A 10,500-nucleotide genomic window follows, 5' to 3' on the forward strand; every position below is an offset into this window, starting at 1 on the left:
GACTTTATGATATTTGCCATTGACAGAAAGCATAGACTATGTTTTAACTTTTTTACGAATAACAGGGCCATAGATACTAGGTATATAGCATTATAAATGCAAAAGTTTGTGATGATATGACGACCTCGGTGACGCATTGGTAAAGTACTTGCCTCTGAACCTAGACGGCCCTATGCCCGGTCGGGTCATGATGGAAAATGATCTTTTTCTGATTGGCCCCGGTCTTGGATGTTTATCTATATATGTATTTGTTATAAAATATAGTATCGTTGAGTTAGTATCCCATAACTTACCTACTTTGGGGCTAGCTCAATCTGTGTGATTTGTCTTAATAATGATTTATTTATTATTATTTATATTTGTGTGTATATGTATGTTCTCTTTCTGATACTCTGATTTTGATGAGAAGGGTTACGAGAAATCGTGTATACTCAATAAGAAAATACTCATAACTCAAAAGTATCAAAACTACTTGATCACTTAAATTAAACAAACAATCTATTTACAATGATTAATTAATATCACTTAAAATAGTAACAAAGTATACTAGGAACATGCGCTCAGCGGGAGCCACATAGTTTTGATAGTTTTAGGGATCCTTATGATCGAATCTGTTTGATTTTTCGGAATTATCTCTTTCTTATGTAAATGGCTTATTTATTTATTTAAATGGATTTGTTATACATGACACACATTATTTATTTATATTTAAAAGGCTCACAGTTTGTGAAATTTAGCGGAGTGCACACAACAGAGGCTTAGACATTTCATTGTCACCGTGTTATTGCTAAATGTATCTCCAAAAGAACATTATGTTAAACTATTGTAATACTGAGTTTGGCAATAAATTATTTTTTATTATTTATATTTAATTGGAAACGACAAGTATTCAAGTTGAATATGTGTGTCACTAGATGGCGATATCTAGTTTTAGAATCTTTTTTAATTATACATAAATTTATACTTAAAAAATGGTAAGCCTTTCTGGCATAATAGGCACCAACACTGTTTGAATGAGTTTCTTTCGGCATTTCTTCTCAGCAGTGGTCGTTCCGAAATGCTAGTAGTTTGTAGCTTTGGTAAATATCATTTAATTTAGAATATGATTTGAAAAAGTGCCTGTGAAGGCCTAATTTCTGAATAAATGATTTGATTTCGCTCATGAAATTATATAGTTCTTCAAAATATCTAAAGTTTTTTTGGCTTAACTTTTTGATCATTACACGGTTGTCACAATTCTGAAGTTTATATTTCTATTGGACTTCACGTGCATTTTTGCAACCAGCCGATTGTACAACAAGGAATGTGCAATACGCATATTATACACTTATAAATGTCTCTCTCTTAATAACTAGATATTGCCCGGGGCTTCGCTACCGTGGGATTTTGAGATAAAATATAGCCTATAGCAATCTTGGATAATGTACCTTTGTAATAGTGAAATAATTTTTGAAATCGGTTCGGTATTTACGGAGATCACCCGCCTCAAGCATACAAACTCACAAACGCTTACCTCTTTGTAATAATAGTGTAGATTGATACGGAACCCACTGTGTCAAAACAAAACACCTGTACGTCATTTTTAATGCCCGACTTATTTATTTAGTCTAAATAACAAGGACAATACTAAAACTAATGTTACTATTACCGACTTGGTTTTTAGACTTGTAAGTATATAATAAATTACCTTGCATGAACAAACGGACAATACAATACTTTGCATTGGGTATTCTTATGTCGTAATTCGCTGGAAATATACATAGGCATTAGACACGTTGGCAGCGGTGGTGGTGTAATGGTTAAGACCGCCTGTGAACCGAAAGATCCCAGGTTCGAATTCTACTCGTGCCACATGAGTTTGTATACCAATCTGACTCATGTGCAGTAGTTTTCATCGTCCACCACCTGCTTCCGGTGAAGGAAAATATCGTGAGGAAACCTGCACACTGGTTGATTCTTATTAACTTGTTTGTGAAATGGAGAAGGCAATGGCAAACCACTCCATTAATAGTGCCAAGAAAGTCGTTATGTGTGTTCATTCCACGTAATGACCACGACCCTCAGCAAGGAGGAATACGACCATGAAGAAGATTAGACACGTTTTCTTTCTTTTTTAAGTTCGCTATTACTAAAGATACTACCGTATCTGACGTGAGTTTGTAACTACCGCTGGAATGAATGAAATCAAATGGAACGAAGGAAATGGATTGAAATAAAAAAAGTAAGCAAGCATTTTACTACCGGCCGCCTGTCTGATGTCAACCCTCCTTGGGAATGGTGTGTGTCCTCGTATTACATCCACGGGAGGATGTAGAGTGGTCCTATTCTAGGTAGGAAACACATGCCACACGCCATTCCGTAAATACTTAATTCACATTAATAGGGTAGATGACATTTTTTTTAAATGAAAAAGTTCAATATCGATTAAATATTTTTTTTTAATATAAAAATTTGACGACCTCGGTGGCGCAGTGGTAAAGTTCTTGCCACTGAACCGAGAGGTCCTGGGTTCGATCCCCGGTCGGGTCATGATGGAAAATGATCTTTTTCTGATTGATCCGGGTCTTGGATGTTTATTATCTATATTATATCGTTGAGTTAGTATCCCATAACACACCTGGTTGACGGTCCCCTCGGTAGTACTGCCATTGGCTGGTGACCAGCCTTTGGATGTGGAAACCAGAGGGGACCAGAGGTGGGGTCGCGGGGGTTTGTCCTCCGCGACCACAGCGCGGCCGTGGTGCTGATCACGGTGCGGTGGGGCCGCAGAGGAAGGGAAGCGTCGGTATATCTCTCGACGATCCCTCTGTCCTCTGCGGCCGAAGGGTGGCTGCCTCTGTATCGGGCGCAATGTGTGGGTGTACCTGCCTATCACCTCTTGCACCCGTACAGAGGCAGACTTGGGTGCCCTGTGGCACCCAGGATTTTGTTATATGTGTCCTGGCCGCTGGTCCCTTCAGGACCAGAGGTCGGTGATGCCCGCTCCCCCCGTCAGCTTTCTGACTGCTGTGCGGAGTGGGCTTGATGGTCCGCGCCAAGCTCGCGTGGTGTAAGGGGCGGGTGGTTAGCACTTGTGCTTGCTGCCCGCCCAGGTCGGGGCCGAAAGGCCGGCCGGGGGGCGTCGCGGTGAGAAATGCTTAGCGACCCCGTGACGTCCCCCATAACGGCAGCGTGAAAACGCCCCAGGGGTTTAGTGGGTAGGCTGGGCCGACTAGCGGCCCAGGAGTCCCACACTCAGTGCATAACAAGCATTCCCCTGGGTAAACAAAAAAAAAGTATCCCATAACACAAGTCTATAGTTTCCAAGGGAAGGGTGGAGAATGACATAAGCTACTTTTTGCCGCGAACGGAGCCGCGGACAATGGCTAGTAATTAAATATATAAGAGCATGTTAAACTTGAGGGTTCCCACAAGAAATCACTATAAAATAAACTCATTTACCTTTTAAAATAACTAGGAGTTGATTAGTGAGTCAACAATGTAGGTACAGTCAATGCGAAATTAATTAAATTTAAACTTATTTATCTAATTCAAGTTAAAACATTATTTAACAGGATGATATACATCACTTATATACTTAAAACTAACTCTACCGCCGACTTCCGAAGCGCGCCGGTGAAGAAGTGGCGCAACAAACTTCACCGCAGCCTTTTCTCTAAAGATTTCAATTGACAAATTTGGGTCTTACACTAGACACACTATAGATAGCTAGCGGCTACTGTTAATTTAAATTTAAAAGTAGCTTAAGTTACTCTTGACTAGTGTAGTCGATTTTAAGTTTATTCTTTTCTCTCAGCTCTGAATGTTTCCGGTTGCGTTCGTGGTTGTGAAGCCGGGAAGCTTGGGGTCAGCGTAAAAAAGCCCTAAAATTGAAACGATTCGACGGTGATTTTACTACCGGCCGCCTGTCTGATGTCAACCTCCTTGGGAATGGCGTATTACATCCACGACAGGATGTAGAGTGGTCCTATTCTAGGTGGGAAACACATGCCACACGCCATTTTTCGTTTTTTCCCCTCTGTTTCATTAGTGATTAGAATAGATGTAGATAAAGCTACGTTCGGTGTCGTTGTCGATGTCATACGAAGCGATCAACAACAGGTAAAATTTTGTAGAGACCGGGATAGAAAAATAAAAAGCTTAGAGCCACTTTCCATATTTTATGTCGCCACCAAATCGTTTCACACGTCTTTCCTATTTTTGACGCCATCTTAACTTCTAGCTCTATCTCTCTCTCTTCCTAATGTTGCCAATACTCGGTCTATTGACCGAGTATTGGCATTACCAAAGAGGGTTAACATCAGACAGACGGAAGGTTATAAAATCACAGCTGAATCTTCAAAATTTTAAGAACTATTTTTCTAAGCTAATGTTTGTTTTGTCTTTCTTTATTTTATTGCTTTCTTTGTATGTGTTTCCTTCGTGCAATAAAGTGTTTTCAAGCAGTATAATAAAGAAAGAGACGCGTGTACAAAGGCGGACTTATCCCAGAAAGGGAATTCTTCCAGTCAACCAAGTATTTGAAAGGAATATATTATTAGGCTATATATTATGCTAATATTAGGCTTGAGAGCGTCACAACCTTGTATGCAACTCGGCGCACTCGAAGATGAAAGAGAGAGATTTTGTAATTATATTCTTAGCTGACTGTACTGTGTACCGTTTGCAGCTAAATACCGCGCTAATCACTTCGAAGAAGGCTTGTTTCCTAGACTTAATGGCAAAAACAGATCAAAAGGCGTATGAAGGACAAGATATAAAAAATATGCGAAATAAAGTTTGTATGTTTGTTAACCCTTGATCAGATTGAAAGCGGTGGTGTTCAAGTGGTTCAGAACCCCCCGATAGGTCCCAGGTTCGAGTCCTAATCTTGCCATTTGACAAACCTACATGACTCAGTTTGTATGCCAATCTATTTCATGTGTAGTAGTCACAATTGCTTCCGGTGAAGGAAAACATAGTAACATGACGACCTCGGTGGCGCATTGGTAAAGTTCTTGCCACTGAACCGAGAGGTCCTGGGTTCGATCCCCGGTCGGGTCATGATGGAAAATGATCTTTAATTTCTGATTGATCCGGGTCTTGGATGTTTATCTATCTATATCATATGTATTTGTTATAAAATATAGTAGCGTTGAGTTAGTATCCCATAACACAAGTGTCGAACTTACTTTGGGGCTAGCTCAATCTGTGTGATTTGTGCTAATATATTTATTTATTATTTATTTATTTATAGTGAGGAAACCTGCACACTGGTGGACAGTTTAAGTTCACTATTGTGTGCGATATAGTTGCACACTCGTTGCGGTAGGTAGTCGTAAAAGTCATGTCAGATGCCTTTAGGCGACTTTAATAAAATCACCAGTGTTAGCAATCAACACACTTAAAAGAAAAGAATATTTTTTTCACGCCCAGTAGTTTCTTACAAAAATCGAGAGATTTTTATGCATTCTATGTGTGACAACAAATTGCATTACAATGTCCGTGCAGTAAACCGTTGAGGAGTTCCGAAGTCTGGAATCGTTCTTGGATGCATCATTAGGTTATGCTTATCATAATAATGCATTGTCATCCAAGCTAAAAGTGTGTACAAAAATTCAGCTCAATCGATTGAAAGAAAGAAAGAAAACATTTATTTGCCAAAAACATGAGTACAAATAGACAAATTGATGTCAAAATTAATTAAACCTACACGTTTTACCGAATATAGGTATGCAAATATAAATAAATAAAGAGGAGCATGCTATCCACTACAAATCAAAAACAAAAAAAGAATTATAATGTACTTATACTAGCCCTAAATTCTATCCGAGTCTATCATTACAGAAATCATTTAAAGTACAATAACAATTTATCAGTTCATAAAGACTTGAGGTGCTTTTTAAATAGATTTAAATTTAAGCTTTTATATTGATTTGGAATTTTGTTGTAAATTTTCGGTGCCATACATACTATGCTATTACCATTATTATTATCGAAGATATCTGCTTCAAAATCCGAGTTGCAAGATTCCACCCGAGATATAGAGAAATATATAGTTACATTGGAAATTAAATAAAAGATTATAAAAATTACACGTTAGGCTAGGCTTTGGCCGCGTTCGAATTCGCGGCCAATAGCTAGTTTTATTATATAGATAGCTAGCGATATTGATTTCTATGAAAATATTGCACAGTTTAATATTAATTAAAGCTTCACACAAAATCCTAATATAGAATTACGAGTAAGACAGACAAAACATGTCAAGCTCATCAAAAGTTTTATATTTCTTTAATAACAAAGAAATCAATTAAAAATAATACAATTTTATTTCTAGAAACTCGAAGTCCGTCTCTAATGACGCCATTTTCTTAGATGTCAACTGAAGGTTGAAGTTTGACGACCTCGGTGGCGCAATGGTAAAGTGCTTGCCTCTGAACCGAGAGGTCCCCAGTTCGATCCCCGGTCGGGTCATGATGGAAAATGATCTTTTCTTTTTGGCCCGGGTCTTGGATGTATATATTATAAAATATAGTATTGTTGAGTTAGTATCCCATAAGTAGTCTCGAACTTACTTTGGGGCTAGCTCAATCTGTGTGATTTATCCCAATATATTTATTTATTTATCGGGATAAGTGAAACATTAAGATATAACAACAAATAAGCGTCACCTTACAGTTAGTCATTCGAGCGAGAAAATTGTTAATCAAGTAGGTGTAACATTAGCGACGTAACTAAACAGTCCTTGGCCCCGGGGCATAAAAAACTTGGAAGCCCATGGACGAGGGCGCTACCTACTCACTAACGCCGCTATCACTGTTTTATAAACTTCATATTTGATAGAAACTAAAAAATATCACAGGAGATTATGCTAGGTACACACTTTGTTTGATGATTTTTCAAACGATTTTTCCTTCGAAATAAATTTCGTATGTATGTGTCGTTCTATGTCGAATGATTTGAAACGAGTGATATGATTTAAGAGGATATCATTAGCTCTTATGGCAAAGGCGTCAAATGGTTTTATGTGGCTCGAATGCGCCATTCGCTCTATTCGTTTTCTACGGTAAGTCCCAAAATAAATATAACGCTCCTAACTATTTAGGGCCCCGTTGCAGTCAACATTTAACCCTTTAAAAGTTACGCCACTATTTACTAACTGATGAATGAATAGCTTAGAATTAACTTTTTAAATATATTAGCAAAACAGTTACAATATACCTTATTACTCGGTAATAAAGACAACTTTTATTTTGTTTCCTATAAAACTACTTAAGGCTTATTCAAGGTAAAAGGATCCTTAAATCAAAGAGCTAAGGTTCAAAACAGGACAGTTGTCGAAAAAATAGCAACCGTTTTGACCACATACTGCGTCAATCGTTGCCATTTATATGTACTTGATTTGTAAAAAAGTTACGTTTTGGTCACAGAGACATCCTTGTTAGACGATGACGTAAACAAATTCAAAATGAGAATTCGTATCGGCCTGATTAACAGCTTTTTAGCCAAAAAATACTGGCCACATGCTGAGAATATCTAGCTCCTGTTTAAATAATTTAACATCCGATCTTTCCATTTTTGAATGTGTAAATAATATGAATTATAGAACACGAAAGTACCTAGTAATGTAAGTTTTACCAAACACATAACATAGAAAACTTTTTTTAATTTATTGCGGTTTTATAGCATTGACAATAGACCTAGGTGCAAAAACCTTATACAATCTTATTCCCTAAGTATATCCTAATTCTTTACGTTTTTTATTTTACGTTAAAATCAAAAATTTACAAGTACCTAAGTATAGAAAATCATATGACAAAGAATTCTATTATGTTTGTGGATGACAGTTGTAATTATTATCGGTTTAAGAAAAATATAAAAAGAAACTATTGTTGTATCGCTTGAGAAAATATGTTTAGTTATGTATATTGATCAAAAGTAATAAAAGAAAGTACCTATATAAAACGCGTGATCTAATTTTCTGTCTCACGGATTAATCTTTTTAATTCTACAAAAACGAAGTCTCATTCCGACTTCACACGTCGAAATGCCATCAATTAAAAGCTACAATTGGCCTAGAAACCCAGCGGAAATGCATAGTTCTATATTCGACACATCTATTTAACTGTATACCACGAACGCTTTTGCCTTAAAAAGATATTTCTCCAAATCGACAGATGAAAAATCCAATTTGACAAGACCCGTGCCCCTTCCTTCGATTTTTGAATTTTACGTCTCAAATGGTGTAATTCTATAGAATGACAAGGATCTTTTCGAGCTGGCCGTTTTCGATCGAGCTCCTTTTCAATTTTTTTTTTTATTTCAATGTTTGACAAAGAAGTTTGAATTCGGTTAGTTAAGGCCAGTCATACACGATCGGTCTTTTTTTTTTCGATGAGCATTTTGTGAATGTGAAGGCTTCATTCTTTGATATTATGGAATGGGGTTAAAAAATACAATGATGTCTCAAAATTTAAAGTTTTTTTTTAATTTTGTTTTCTGTGTGTACATGCCGCTCTTCAAGCATATTTGCGTAATTGATCTAATTATATTGTATATCTAATTAACCAAATTAATACCACTCTGAGAATGAGCTACAATGAGGCAGAATATTTTAGCTTGATCCACACGAATCCTAGGATACTCTACCAAGCTTCCGTTGATGTCATGTGAGGCGTCGAAGGGACACATAGCATTGGCACCTAATAGGCAACAACCGTATTCCCCAAGAGGATTGGCGTCATGCATTTACACAGGCAAATCTTCCAAAGTTCCCGGGCTTCGGACGCCACAGTCGAATGCAACGCGCGATGATGAGAGCGAGAGATGTTTGTCATTGAATTAGTTATTTATTTACGACATTTTAAATTCAAATTCAAATTCAAATTCAAATCATTTATTCAGAAATTAGACCTTCACAGGCACTTTTTCTCGTCAATCTTTATATTTATAGTTATTTCTCACAAGCTACAAACTACTGGCATTTCGGAACGACCACTGCTGAGAAGAAATGCCGAAAGAAACTCATTTGAACAGTGTTGGTCCCTATCATGCCAGATCGGCTTACCATTATTGTTTCTTACAATGTTTTTTTTTTCTTTCTAATAATATATAAAAGTACATAATGTACATAGTCAAAAGGTATATCAAAACAGGTTATGATTGTGATCCGAGTGCTGATTATAATATATATATATCGATGTGAAACACAATTAACTTACATGAAAATATATGAGAAACGAGATGACCAGTTCCCTCTGGCAGCACCCGTTCACGAGTTGACGCATGGGACAGCCATCGCGTAGCTCAACCATAATAGAGGGAACCTCACGACCCGGCCCACGACGCCACCACCAGATTGACCATTTGAGTGAGCATGACACACTCGATTCCCATGACTTCATAATTACAAATCTTATTCGTCGAAATAGAAGCATAATTCAGACACTTGAAGATCACAAATCACGTACATGTTTTACAAATAAAATTTAAATGCCATACGAATTATTATAACAAAAATAAAAATTATGAATAAAATAATAAAAAACAGTAAAATAAAAATTAGGTGATCATGTGTGGAGTGGCAAAGTTGTCGGGAGGATCCAAGCGTTTTTATCAGTCAAATAGGCGTTAATTGTGTAATACGCTTTATCCATTAAATTTTTCTTAACATAAGTTTTAAAATTTTTCATTGGCAGATTAATAGCCTCTGCAGGGAGTTTATTGAATAATTTTGACCCACGAAAGACCGCCGAACCTTTTTAAGCCTGAATCTGTTCATACAAAGTTTGTGCTTATTTCTAGTGTTTACACTATTTACTTCGTTTAATTCGCGTTCGTGTATTGTATCGTGTATTGTATGCGTTCGTGTATTGTATTGCGTAATAATCCAATACTGAAAGATCACAATGCCATATTTATATCTATATCGTCAGAACCATAGACATCCAGAGCGATATATTTTAATCAGAACCGGAATCGCAATTAAAAAGAAAAAAAAAACATTTATTTACAACAACATCGGGCCGTATGTTGTTATGTCTATGATGTCTGTCATCAGACCAAGTGGGGGTAATAAAAAAAGTAATATGATGCCGGCGTGAAAATTGCAATAATATCGCAATATGATTAGAATCGTATCTCTATTGCGCAGGTGTAATTGATCATAAATTAGTGGGGAGCGCAGTGTTGGCTAATTAAGACGCAGGGCTGCCAACATTTATTTATTTATTTAACTTTATTACAAAGACATGCAAATGGCGGACCTCTGCCAGTCAACCGGTCGGTGATGCAGAGGGAGAAGAATATTTTTACACGACATTATGTGCCGTGTAATTTTTTTTATTAAATTTTTCTTTTTTGACTATTAGCAAGCTTCCTTTCTGATCCTTTTTACTAATTCTACTAATAATATAAATTCTAAAGTTAGTGAGGATATATGTGTGAATGTGTGTTTGTTACATTTCACGAAAAATCGATTGGACGGATTATTATTGAAATTTTGTTACACAGGTAGAATAT

Source organism: Plodia interpunctella, chromosome 28 (assembly GCF_027563975.2).
Source record: "Plodia interpunctella isolate USDA-ARS_2022_Savannah chromosome 28, ilPloInte3.2, whole genome shotgun sequence".
Taxonomy (NCBI): Eukaryota; Metazoa; Arthropoda; class Insecta; order Lepidoptera; family Pyralidae; genus Plodia; species Plodia interpunctella.